Raw genomic sequence first — 15,091 nt, forward strand, 5'->3', positions numbered from 1 at the left:
GCCAGCTGATGGCAGCATTCCTGTTTCTTTCTATCTTGCCTTGTGTGTTTGTCATTCCTCCTCCTTCTGAGAACAGATGGTTGTCTTAGATACATCCGTCTTCTTTCTGACAGCACAGATGTGTAATACTATACCCACAACAAACAGTTCTATACATGAATATATCATAACTGGTTCCACTCAGAGAAAGCACAGAGAATGTTCCCACACCCTCCCGAGGCTGCCAACTACAACTCTTGGACAATAAGGTGTCAATTACTGGCAATGGTTATAGTTTTATTTATTTTATTACATAGCACATGTCATTACACAAAACTTTAAGTGCTCTACATTGAGTCCTGGAGTACTCTGTTTAAATTTTTTGTGTATGTGACAGTACGCTGGCAGCTCCTGTTTTGAATGCCGCCCAACTGATTTTTTGAATTTTGGATTGGATCCTGCTAATGGAGCGTAACAATAGTCTAAGCTGTTGAAGATGAACACATTAACCTGTGTCTCTAGTCTGAGATATGATTGTTCTAGGTTTTTACATATTTTTTAAGTGACAGAGAGCTGTTCTTCTTATATTGGTAATGTGATTTTCAAAATTGAAACCGTGTCCAACGTAATACCAAGGTTTCAGACTTGCTCACTGTATGTCAGAGACATTGATTTCCACTGTGAATACATTTTCTGCCTCTGACTTTTTTCAACCAACTATGGGTATCTCACTCTTCTCTGTACTGAATTGTAAAAAGTTGGACATCCAGCAATTAATATCATCGATACAGTTTATTACTTTAGGAGGATGATCTCAGCACAGCCTTATCAGCTGTTTGTGTTGTGTGTTTGGTTTTCAGGATCCAACTGCAGGCCTCCCTCTCTGGGATCTTCCTGTAAGTCACCAGGAAGCATTTAGGTGTAACATCACTACCTTTGATTATACATAACTATTTAAAATAAAATGGCAGGCATATTTGAGCTGCATTTTTTACTCTTTTTGCACAGGATGTTAAAGGAACAGTATTAGGGGAATTAAGTTACATCAAGCCATGAGCACTGTAGATGGCAACAAGCTGAAACGTCTTCTGGTTGGGATCCTTCAGCGTTCAGGAGAATTTTAGCAGGAGCCAAATTATCCACAGAGGTCTCTTCCTCTTCAAAACAAACAGACCAGGTGATTAAAACTGGTAAAAACACTGATTAAAGCAGTTTAATCTTACAAATCAATGTTTCTCCTTTGCTGTTTGACAGGCTGCTAGCCCCGCACCTGATTTCATTCAAATAAACACAAGAAGTTTGTGCTCTAATTAAAAAAAAAAAAAAAAAAGGGATCAGCGCTCAGTGAATAATCCTCCTAAGCCCTACGATAAGCTATTATGGCAAGGCTTAACTATACAGACCCATGAGCAGTGATAACTAACATGTCTTTGGGGTCATCGGGTGGGAACCTCCTTTCACCGGTGTTTCGTCTAGTTAGTCCCACGACACCTCCAGGAGGCTAGACAGTGATCTCTGGCGTCCCAGAGACACTCCCCTAATGCCAGGTCTCACTGCTCCCCACACTAACCGAACAACCTCCTTTACCTTACCTATACAACCACAGAGGAGGTAGACCCAGGGAAGGAAGCCTTGTTAGGCTATCACACTCCCCCGCCGGGTTAGGCTGTACAGTCTACCTCCCCAGGACGAGCCCTCACAACAATGACACCTCCAGGAGGCTGGACAGTGATCTCAGCCCAAACAGCACTGCCAACTTCAACCAAGCCCAGGCTCCGTTTATGCGAGCTCCAGGCAGAAGCAATGCTGATACTACCTTTACTAGCACATTCACCATACTCTATTTCACACGCTACATAGCATAACTACAATGTAAGCTAAAGTTAAAGGAGATACATGAACTCACAGGATCAGCAAACACACTCACTTTGCAGCATGGTCTCAAACAAAATGGATTCAAATAGGCCACTCCCACACTTAAATAACCTTCCTCTTCCTGGATTTCCTTCTTACTTACACATGGCTTTCTCAGCCCAAACAGCACTGCCAACTTCAACCAAGCCCAGGCTCCGTACATGCGAGCTCCAGGCAGAAGCAATGCTGATACTACCTTTACTAGCACATTCACCATACTCTATTTCACACGCTACATAGCATAACTACAATGTAAGCTAAAGTTAAAGGAGATACATGAACTCACAGGATCAGCAAACACACTCACTTTGCAGCATGGTCTCAAACAAAATGGATTCAAATAGGCCACTCCCACACTTAAATAACCTTCCTCTTCCTGGATTTCCTTCTTACTTACACATGGCTTTCTCAGCCCAAACAGCACTGCCATCTTCAACCAAACCCAGGCTCCATACATGCGAGCTCCAGGCAGAAGCAATGCTGATACTAGCTTTCCTGTCACATTCACCATACTCTATTTCACACACTACATAGCATAACTACAATATAAGCTAAAGTTAAAGGAGCTAACTGGACTTACAGGATCAGCAAGCACACTCACCTTGCCGCATGGCCTCAAACAAAATGGATTCCAATAGGCCACTCCCACACTTAAATACTTCCTCTTCCTGGATTTCTCCTGACAGGAAGTGGATCTCTCCACCTGATCTCAAGGAGTTATGTGCCCTGCTTAGTAGTTCCCCCTGCTGGCCCCCAGCTGACATTATTTCTTCTGTAATAGATAAACTGGCTGCATTTAATTGCTTCATCTGACATTTCCCTCACTGTCTTCCTCAAATTCTGTCCCCGCACTCCGAGTTCCCCCAGGAGTGAGACAGTTGATCTTGCTATGAATCCCCTACACCCCACTTCCACTGGACAAATCCTAGTCTTCCATCCTCGCTGCTCAGCTTCTGCTCCTAAGTCTGCATATCTAAGCTTTTTTCTTTCATAGGCTTCTTCCACTGAGTCTTCCCAAGGAACTGTCAGCTCAATGAAATAAACTATCTGTTGACTCACTGACCACAACACTAAGTCAGGCCTCTACCTGGTACAGACTATTTCCTGAGGAACAACAAGCTTTCCCCCTAAATCTACTTGCATTTCCCAATCACGAGCACCTTCTAGGCGGCCACACCCTTGCCTCCTCACTAACTTATCCCTTCTGTATTTCTCTCCCTCACGGACAAACTGAATTACTAAGCCCCTATCCTTAACACCTTCTGAATTCACCTGTCTTCGTTTCCCTTCGATGCCTGCAGCTAAACATTTCAACACCTGATTATGTCGCCATGTATATCGGCCTTGTGACAAGCCAACTTTACAGCCTGACAAAATATGCTTTAAAGTTGCGGTACGTGAACACAATGGGCATGATGGGTCCTCATTTACCCACAGTTTTAGGTTCTGGGGGGTTGGTAACACATCGTATGTAGCCCCTACCAGGAATCTAATACGATAATGTGTGCTCCCTTTTTTCTCTGATAGCTTGAGATCCAGATGTTCAGAAAGTTTTTACCAGGGTCCAAATTATCCACAGAGGTCTCTTCTTCTCCGAAACAAACAGATCATTTAAACAAGTAAGAACACTGAATAAAGCAGTATAACGTTTAAAAAAATCAATGTTTTTCCAACACTCTTGAGATGGAGTGAAGTGAAAATGCAAATAGAGCCAGGGTTTGGTTTGTCTGTTCTGGGCTACTGTAGGAACATGGTGGTGCAACATGCTGGACTCCATAAATGAGGAATCGCTCCCTTTGTAGACGTAGACGGTTCAACAAATTCTGAGTCTAATCCTGAACTCTGAGTTGATCTACTCTGAGATAGGAAACTCTGAGTTTCCGGTTCCAGAACAGCTGATGTGAATCAGTTTAATCAACTCAGAGTAGTATCACCTGGAGTTAAGCGCGTGCACCACAACTAGCTATAAAAAGCCAGCATCAATGGAGCCCCGATTCGACGAGTCACCATGGCAACGGGGAAGAGGAGGGCTGCGTTTTTCACCCCATTAGAATTAGAAATCTTAATGTGCTCATACGGCGAGTTTGCACACGTTTTCAAAAAGAAGTGCAACACCGCTGCAGCTGCAAAAGAGAGGGAGACGGCGTGGGACAACATTGCTGCTCTGGTCAATGCAAAGTTTAAATGTAGTCCTTTGCAATCACAATAATATTACAGGGGAAAACTGCTTGAATGGTAGCCTATTAATTTATTTCATTTAGGTGCAATCCCGCGGGGGAGAAGTGCACTTGGCAGCAGTTTAGGATGAAATATAAAAACATTGTTCAAACAGGTAAGACCTCGGCATAATCTCATGGGGGTACCTCATTTTGATCATGTTTTACATTATAAAGTAAATATTAAGTGGCTATTTGACTGTGCAGTTGTTTTATCCCCAACATAATGTTCTGTTAAATAATTAAGCCTATTTAAACTAACACAGACTTCTACTCAGCCAACAGAAAGAAGGCAGATGCCCATAAAACGAGCACACTTTTCTGACCGCCCTGCATACAGTTGCCTTACTCAAGTGCTCAGCATCTCCGACATTGTACAAAAAACTTCCATTTGCAAAGAAACGCAGCGCATTTTTATACAGTCTATGAGCACAACACACAATATCTGCTGGGATGTGAGAGCATGACTACGATTGGTAATGTTGCAAATAAGGACGGATTAGGTTGTGTAGATGATGGACTGTGACGTGAAATGGTACAGCTCAAAAAGATAATTGTGTGGAAATGTTAAAACATCAATGCGCGGTCTGATAACCATCTCCCGACGAATAGGCCCATTTCATTCTCTGCGCAGTAATGCTGCACCTTCATCCATGGGATCGTTATCAAAAGGACATGCCATGTTAGTGAAAAAAGTCGCCACCTACTGTGCCTAATGGACTTCTAATATACTGACTCTGATTTTTTAAATGACAGACGGCAGAACTAGGCTACGCCAAAACTCGCCTGCTGACTGAATGAATGAGGAAATCAAATGGAGCGTGTGGCTCTGAAAGAGGGCGGAGACAGAGAGAAACTCGAGGTTCACTGAGAAAAACCTGGTCCCAACCAGGTTAGGTTCATAGAGTCTGTTACTACGGTAACTGACCGAGAGTTTAAGTTACCTCTCTCTCTGAAACAGGCTAGAGTTACCCCTCTTTCTCTGGTTTGAGTTACCTCCCTTTTTGAAACGGAAAACTCAGAGTTTCCCTCATTTCAGGGTTAACAGACTCTGAGTTTTCACTAAACCTGCTTTGTGAAACGGACCCCTGGTCTATGATGTCAAAACAACCAGTCAGCCCTTTAAACCACATACAGGACCCCACTGCAAACAAATAAAATGAAAAAAAGACCAGCTCAAATAAATACTCCAAAATATCGACTCACTACAAGAATGAGGTGCAGTGTCTAGCCTAGAGGTTTGCATGTTATTGTTTTCGGGTTTGTGTTTTTTTGATTTTTACATCTTTTCTGTATTTGCAGGATGTTTGCTGTTAATGTGTAAATGTTTTTGGCACTTTTTTTTCTTATTTGCAACACACTTCCATTGTTGTATTTGTTTTGGAATTGATAATTGAAACATTTTAAACCGTCACATTTGCCCTCGTCGGCCACCTTGCAGTAGAGCCCATTATACAGCACATGTATTTTACCATGACACAATGTATATTTTGCAGGAATTGCTGCTCACCTGGTTGACAGGTAGCATTTATGACCTGTGACAACTTGAAAACAGTTTGGTTTTCTGATTAGTCTAGGCGGAGTCAGAGGTGCACGGAGGATTAACCCCTTTCGGTTGATGCAAAATGGTGTTGTTTAGTCATTTGACCAAAATGTCACCCTCTTATTTTTTTTACAGCCTTGTCAGGAGAAAATGAAACCATCAAAGTGTAAGCACTAACCCTGACCTTGAGTCTCAGACTTTTGTTTAGACAAGGCAAGCGACATTGTTAAGTGACAGTTACAAGTCTCATCATGATGGCTGCGTGGGTGTGTGATGTCATGGAGAGGTTAAATTGAATGATATTCATCTTTGTGCATACACTGTTGCTACTGTCTGGACGGTCTGAACATCCTTGACTCAGTGTCAGAGTGTGAAGAGATACTGTAATTGTTCTTGCAATGATGTGCAGTTTCTGTCACTTAAGCCGTATTTGATGTGGATCGGCATCATTAGCGTGGATAATCCTTTTCATATTTTAGTGATAAGACGTTTCGCTGCACCCATTTGAGATTAATCCCACAGAGAATGAAAACACAATATTTTCACTGCAGAGCTGCTGAGCTTTGAATCAAAGTGGCTCAAACTCTGTACTGAAGTTGACTTAATGAAAGTTTTTAAAAGTGTTTTGTGCAAGTTGAATGTATCAGCTTCAGCCATCACGAGACTGACAGAACAAATTGAATCTTATTCACACACACTCAGTAAGGCCTTGATGTTCCTTTTAAGTCTCATCTAAGATGAGAAATATCCACAGTGAGGAGGGTGTGCCGCCTGTCACTTGACGCTCATCTGACTAAAGGTATGTCTGTCATGTATGAATCATATTTTTTAGCTCCTCACACTAAGTACATAACCATTTTATAATTGGAACCACCTGACCGGCCAAGCATGTTCAGTGGCTTTCAGCTGTCATCTGAGTGTCTCATGATGTTGAGCCCTGTGTTTGTCTTTATTTGGCTCCAACATAACAATACCTAAATCTAAGATGTTGCGCAAGTAGTACATGTAGATTTCCAAAGAATGACGTCTTGGCTTGACTCTTTAATGAGTGCCCTTGTCCAAAATGCACACCAAAATGTCCACATTGCATTCACGACCACTTAGTATAGCTGTTAACTCTGACAAAAAAATAAAATCGAGGGGCCTTTATATTTACAACCAAACTCTTCTTATCAAAAGACAGTAGAGGTGCAGTTACTAGAAAGCATCATAGTAAGTTATTCCCAAGTATAACCAATGTCATTTAAATTAAATTTCATGCATTTTAAATTATCCATACACATTTTAAGTGCAAGGAACAGGCCTATTAACTTACTGCAAAACTGTAAATATAATCTGTACCTACGTCAACCTGTAAATTTGTTAAATATTCCTTCCAAATACTTTCCGTATCATTGAACCATGTAAATTGAATTATTACATGCTATTCAAACATCAACAGACTGTTTTTAACTTAACGTGTATTGCATCGTGAAGGACCTCAGTTGACAAACAACCCCTTTTTATGTCAGAAGTTAAGTGAGGTATGCAAGGTATTCTTTGCTCCAGCAATTCCGGAGCACGTTCGCACCGGACGTGTCTCCAGCTGTGGTGAGCGAACTGGTCGTCCTTGTTGAATACTCCTGGTTGTTACTCAGGTTTTGAACTTCAGAAACACCAGAGGCTTGTTCCACGAAGCCAGTTCAGTTTACCTAGAATATCTTGTCGTTATTTGGCTTGACTAACCCGTCACATTGGCCATCTGGATAACTGGTACTACAACGCTGGTTATTAACTAGTTCAGTTGACTCTAGGTTTTCCTATCCTGCCACAAGCTTGTCATCATCAGAACCATTAATGAAGTAGGCTACTACATATCATATGAAATGAAATGACACTGAGAGTGCCTGCGACTGCGAGACAGTATAAGGTCAGTGGTGTGGGATATGAATAATACTCTGTAATCTTATAATGAAAAATGCAGAAACATTGAAAATACTATCCAAAAATTCCCCACTGGCCGAGAATTCAATTACGTGTAGGTATCATTAGGCTATAGGGAACTGGAGGGTCACCAGTTCAAATCCCCGTCCTGACAAAATTTGTGGACTGGTAGCAGGAGCGGTGGCAGTTCGCCTCCTTGGCACTGCTGAAGTACCCTTGAGAAATGCACCGAAACCCCAACTGCTCAGGGCATCTGTCCATGGGCAGCCCCCACGCTCTGACATCTCTCCATTTAATGCATGTACAGGTCCTGTTTGTGCATGTGTGTGTATTTTGGGCCTGTGTGTATATGACAACACAATGAAAAAATTGAATTTGTATATCTTCTTCTACCATTCTTTGATCGATTTCTTCAATTCACTGTCAGTTGACCGGATGTTGGTTCCATTATCTGAGTACATGTCTATGATTTGTCCTCCTCTGGAAAAAAATATAATATGATCTTTTATGATTTTTTTTTAATGCATGTTTTCATGTTATTTGTTGTTGTTGTTGTCGTGTGTTTTGATACCCATTTATGCCCCTTGGGGCAATAAAGGTTAATTAATTCATTCATAATTGTGTTGAGTCAGGAAAACCTAGTCAAATGTCAATAAAACGCATTTAGGTTCCTACAGTAGATGCACGTAAAAAAAATTAAATTTAGCTATTCTAGTTTGACAGTTTTACCAATTAATGGGTCAGTAGGAAAATACTTCATTCTGGATACTTACTGCAATTTTAATTTTATCTACATTTGTCTTTTAAATCTCAGATCTTGCTGAGAGTGTGTTGATGGCATGTGATGTTAGTAGGGTTTATGAAGCTGCTTGGTGGCGTTTGCAGACTGTGATGTAATTTTTCCTGTCACGTATCGTACAGAAAGTGTCAAAGTCTCTGTTTGTGTCAGTTCATTCAATGCACTGTTCACAAATATGCAAATAATATTAACTGATGTTAAAATGTGCCAATATTCTTCTGATATTAACTCAGTGAGTCTGTTTACTGGAAATCTGATGAATGTAAATTCATGAATTTGATACAGAATAAGTTACTCTGATAGTAAGCATCAGTAGCATTTCAAAATAAAGAAACAAAACCTGAGCCAGGTTTTCAGCTGACACTGGGGTCAGTGGTAAAAAACAAACAAACAATAAATACAAATACAAAACAAAGTGTGATGAAATAATATTAATCCTCAGACCTCCACTTCACCTCCAAGTGTGTCCTGTTTTTCTTAAACATTGTTTTGAAACAAATCTGCTTGTGTAAAGAAATCATTTAATCAGAAATTGCAAAACAGCGTCATGTCTCAAAAAAGATGTAATGGTTGAGCAGCTTGGAAATAGCAACGTGCAAGAGTTATCAGTCTCATCTACTGTGCATCTACGTATTTCACACACACATCTTAAACAAACAAACACAATGACTGTGATCAGAGCCCCAACAGGGACCACTCTATACTGGAAAGAGAGAAATTAAAAGGGGGGGGGTTAAACTGTGTTCATAGACTTACTTACTTACTTATTACTAATTATTTCAGCCTTCTTTTTGCTTCTTCGTTTCCCAATCTCACGTGCCATCAGTTCACTTGTATTTTTGTTCACGTGCAGTGACGTCATAGAGGTGAAATACAGTTGAATGTTATGGAGTCTAGAGCGAGCCACTGGAATAAGGCTATACTTATTCCAGTGTTGTTGTTTTTTTGTAGTGTGTCAAATTAACACAATCAACATAATCATAAATTGATTAATAAAGGTTAACCTTACATTTCCAATTAAAAAACTTTTTAAAACTGGAAGTTAATAATTCTACTTTTCTTAAAATGGTGAATTAATGATTGACATTCAAAATAAAATTGCAAAATCATGCTGAAAAATTATTTCAAATGTTATTTACATCAGTGAGCTCCTGACAGCCTGTGGCAGTACTTGGCAGCGTTGGATGCACCGATACATAACGTCCCATAGGTGCTCAATTGGATTTTGGTCATAGAAACGAGGGCCGGTCAATGGCATCAACGTCTTCATCATCCAGGAACTGCCTACACACTCTGGCAACATGAGGCCGGGTATTGTCCTGCACCAGGAGGAACCCAGTGCCCACTGCACCAGTGTAAGGTCAGACAGTTGCTCTGAGGATTTCATCCTGGTACCTAACAGCAGTCAGGGTACCGTTGGCTATAACATGGAGTTCTGTATGAACCTCCAAGGATATGCCTCCCCAGACCATCACTGACACACCACCAAACTGCTCATGCTGGATGATGTAACAGGTAGCATGACGTTCACCACAGCATCTCCAGATCCTGTCATATGTGCTCACTGTCAACCTGCTCTCAACTGTGAAGAGAACAGGGCACCAATGGTGGACCTGGCAGTTCTGGTGTTTTCTGGTGAATACCAATGGAGCTGCACAATGCTGGGCTCTGAGCACAGGTCCCACTAGAGGACGTCGGGCCCTCATGCCACCCTCATGGAGTCTGTTCCTGACAGTTTGGTCAGAAACATACACACCAGTAGCCTGCTGGAGGTCATTCTGTAGGGCTCTGGCAGTGCTCCTTCTGTTCCACTTGCACAAAGGAGCAGATACCGGTCCTGCTGCTGGGTTGATGCCCTTCTACAGTCCTGTCCAGCTCTCCTCGTGTAACGGCCGGTCTCCTGATATCTCCTCCATGCTCTTCAGAGTGTGCTTCTTACGACCTCACGTATGGATGTGCCATCCCAGAGGAGCTGGACTACCTGTGCAACCTGATTGGGCTGCAGGTACTGCCTATGTTCTGCTAGTGACAAGGACACTAGCAGAACATAAAACTAGAAAAGAATCAGTCAGGAAGGATAAGGAGAGAGCAACTGTCTGTGGACACGTGTAAAATCATTCCCTTTTGTCGGTCGTCTCGCTCTTGCCCCTCTATTGCACCTGTTGTTACTTTCATTTGCATCAAAGCATGTGAAACTGATTCACAATCACTTGTGCTTCCTAAATGGACAGATTGATATCCCTGATGTTTAACTGAGTTGGTGTTATAGTGTAACGATTAAGTGTACAATTTTTTTGAGCAGTGTATTTATTTTAGTAATGCACAAAAAAACTGTAATGTAATTACAAATTCCTAAAGCATAATACAAATAAAAGTTGTTCTTGGAAACACCTAGGAATAAATGAGGAAAATGGGTATTTGCACAAGTAATGTGCTCAGAGTCACCTGTGGGGATGACTGAGGCACACGAGACAATTCGCATGTGAATGAAAATGGAGTCACATGATAACCCATGTGAGAGACAAAGTTGTTGTGTGTAAAACTCCTCTTCCAATCACAATACTGTGGACAGGGGTTATCTGCATGTCAGATGTGTCACAGGGTGCAGGAGTTCTCTGTCACCAAGACGCAGCCGACTGCCTGACGCTCCTCTATCTGTGTGGCATCAAGCTGTGTGGGCTGCTATGTTCTAGGAAATTCTTATCTGGTTAGTCACACTTCTCAGACTCCTCCAGATGGATAATCAAAGTGCCAAAACTAATCCTACCTTAACTGGCTTTTATTACCTTGAAATAATGATGCAAGACACCCACCGCTCTTTCTACGTGCTGGAAACATCAAAAAGTCCAAACTGGTAGAAAAGATTTCCGCACACTCACATCTATACAGTGTTTTACTTCATTGTTGAGCTTCCTGTCTATTAGACCTTCATCAGAGCAGAGATGTCTGCTCTGATGAAGGTCTAATAGACTGACAGCTCAACAATAAATTGAAACACTGCACAAATGTAAGTGTGCCGAAATCTTTTCTACCATTACCTTAAAACAATACAAGGTATCATAGGAAAACAATTATGTAATGAGTTGTGATGCAAAGATAGATTTCACCTGCCTTACTTGTGATCGATCTGTCACAGACCGCACAATAGAACAGTGATCGAGTTGTAAACGAGATGAATATGAGATCAAAAAATCATTCCAACAAAAACAGGCTATCATTCATTCGAGAAGGAACCAATCATTTGATGCCTTTTCACTTTTTCAAGCTTTGATACTAATAGAGGTGCTCAAAGGCTCAATTGTCCTGTGGTTTTCGTCCAAGTGATGCCACGTGGCAGGCCTGATGGGATGCCATAGTTACGTTGTTTACCATCTAAGCAATGCTAAAGCAAAAAAAAAAACTGGAAGAAACCAGGAAAAAAAATAAGCTTTGTTGTCTGAATAGCTACAGTGCACTGATCTGTGTCTCACTTACCTGTAGATTGACAGGAGCTCATAATCTCTTCAGCTGCATCATTCCATGGCCCTGTGCACCCACAGCAGAGCATGACACACCATGTGACAAAGAGAACATCGCTGAAATGCCTTCATCAGATAAGATCTGAAACCTCCATGGTGTCCCTTTGTCACATGTCTATCCGCTTCAGGGCTGAGATGTTTTAAGCATATCACACTGTACTGTGTACTGTATCGTTTCTGCATAGATTAAGTTGAATGGTCAACTTTTCAACTGCCTTAACTCTTTTAAAACATTTTTAAATGTAGACCTATTTCTTTTTGAAAAGATAAAACAGCATGATCCCTCTGGGCTTTACTCTCTGCAGCATTGATTTATTGCTGTTTGTCAGATATTCCCCAAAGGCCGAATGTCTTCCTCTGGGTGGATCTTCATGTGGAATTGCCTCGTGATCGAACAACACTCTTCCTCCCCTCAATTCCACCCTGCTGCCTGAGCTCAACATCTTAAGGCGCAGACACACAAAACCGACATCAAAGAACTAGTGGCGGCAAAGACTGACAATTACCTCACCTCACTTCACCTACATCTTGGCACAAAAGTTTGAACTGAACATACCATAAAGATGACAGCTGCAAACTGGCACATACGTTCTGCACCTGTGTGACAGAAGGTAACTCCAGAGCAGCAGGTGGTGGTAGTTTAAATGGGGATCAATGGATCCCTATGTTTCCCGGGTTCTATGTTTCCTGGGTTCTATGTTCCCCACTTAACCCTGCAAAAAAGGTTCTATGTTTCCCGCTTACACAAAAAGGGTTCTATGTTTCCCGTTACGGCAGCCCTCGGACAGTAATACCCCCCCCACCACCACCACACCCGACGACTGGGAGAAGTGGAGTAAAATCCTCTCCTCCACTCTCGTTTGTCTGGTGAACGCCTCTCCTCTGTCAAAACACTCTGCCAGCAATTTAATAATATTGATGCCAGTTGTAACATTTGAATGTCTTAGTAGTAAGCCATGTTCTAAGCGGGATAATGTATAGTGAGCCAGCGACAGTTGAAAAATAACTCCACTGCGCGTCGGGGTTCCATTCCCCTGTCGGGAGTTATTTTTCAACAGTCACCGGCTCACTATAGATTATCCCTTACGTGTCTACTGTTGTTTGTACTGATACTGTACATATTGGTATAATTTACTGTGAGTTGATTGTACTGGTACTGTGCATTCTGGTATAATTATTTGCATTACTATTTGTTTTTTCTTCAGATAAATCTGATAATTGTTGCTCGGTCTCTTTACTCATTTATTTAGTATAGTGTCCACACACCTTCTCATTCTACATAGAGGTATAGTACTGGTGGCTTTACAGCCTACGTTTTATTGATTATTTCTGATCCCCACAGTCAATTTGGTCATTGCAACAGTGCGAGCAACACCGCTGATGCTAGGTGGCCCCAAGCTAAAAAAAAAACGAATCCTATTTGTTGCCTCTTTAAAAACACAACCCGATGTTAAAAGAACAAAACATAATTATCGTGCACTAGCGAACAATAACACAAACAATTACAAATTGTTTCTGCTGAAGAGCTCTATGGCTAAACAAATTAGTTTCTGTCTCACACCCTCTTGACTTTAGCCATTTGTTTACTTTCCTCACTTTAGTTTTTCATCAGAGAAAGTCAAAACTGAAACCTAATCACATCTGAACTTTAACTAGTAGTCTTTCTAGTTAGTCTTGATCTAAGACAAATAATAATTATGACAAGGAATTTACTCTGGCACATGTCATAGATGAAACCGACAAGGCCATCCGTGGGAGTCCTTCATTGGAAATGAACCAAATACATGAGAGTTAATAGAATGAGGGCTGTGTTCAGTCTCCATTTTGGTCAGGCGAAGATGAAAGTTTGTGGAGGCAGATTGGCTCTGTGTGAAGATCTGGTCAGATCCATTGTCTCGTTCAATGATGAGAGAAAACAGCATTTGAAGGCAGATTATCACCCTGACTGCGCTGACTTATGTGCATATTATCAAGAGTCCACAGGAAGAGTGTCTCTGTCATGATTGATGTTGTTGTGTTAGTGTCCTCCAATTGTGTTTTGTCACTTGGCTGGGCATTGGTCCATGTCATCATCCTGTGAGGCTGTTTATTTCTTAAGTGCAGACTGAGGCCCAGGTGGGACATCTTTCAGACTTCACAGCAGTGTTGGTGGAGGTGACCGGAGGCCGTTTGTTCTCTTTACAACAACATGTTTTGGTGCGACAGACTGGCAGGCACTCTGTGAGCCACATGGGGAGGACATCGACGGGCTCACAGAATGCATCACGGACTACATCACTTTCTGTGTGGACTCCACTGTCCCAGCCAGGACTGTCCATTGTTACCCAAATAACAAACTGTGGGTAACAAAGGACATCAGAGCCATCCTCAATGCAAAGAAGAGGGCCTTCAGAGCTGGTAACAGGGAGGAGGTGAGAACAATACAGGGGGAGCTGAAGATGAAGATCAGGGAGGCTAAGGAGGGGTAGAGGAGGAAGCTGGAGAGGAAACTCCAGCAGAACAACATGAGAGAGGTCTGGAGTGGAATGAGGACCATCACTGGCTTTAGGACCAACAACCACAGAGGAGTTGAAGGCAGCATGGACAGGGCCAATGAACTGAATCTGTTTTTTAACAGATTTGACACTGCTGGACCTGCCCATCTCCCCCCTGATTCTTCTGCTGTCTGTCTTGGTCAACCATCTCCCACTCCGCCCTCCTCCCCCACTCCTCCCTCTCACACCTCAACACCCTCCTGCTTGACCCCCCCTCCTCCTCCTCACACCTCCTCTCCCCGTGGTCAGACTGACTGCTTTCTCCATCATGAGGACTACACCCCTCCCCCACGTGTCGTCACCTCCACAATGTGCTTCACTGCTGACCATGTGAGAAGACAGCTGATGAGACTCCACTCAAATAAGGCTGCAGGCCCTGATGGTGTCAGCCCCAGGGTGCTCAAAGCCTGTGCCCCCCAACTATGTGGAGTACTTCAGCATGTCTTCAACATGAGCCTTAGTCTCCAGAGGGTCCCCTTGCTGTGGAAGACATCCTGCCTCGTTCCTGTGCCAAAGACGTCGCGTCCCAGTGGCTCCAAGGACTACAGACCCGTGGCATTGACCTCCCACATCATGAAGACCCTGGAGAGACTCGTCTTGGAACAGCTCCGGCCCATGGTCAAGCCACTTTTGGACCCCCTCCAGTTCGCCTATCAGCCCTGACT

Source organism: Epinephelus lanceolatus, chromosome 2 (assembly GCF_041903045.1).
Source record: "Epinephelus lanceolatus isolate andai-2023 chromosome 2, ASM4190304v1, whole genome shotgun sequence".
NCBI classification, from domain to species: Eukaryota; Metazoa; Chordata; class Actinopteri; order Perciformes; family Serranidae; genus Epinephelus; species Epinephelus lanceolatus.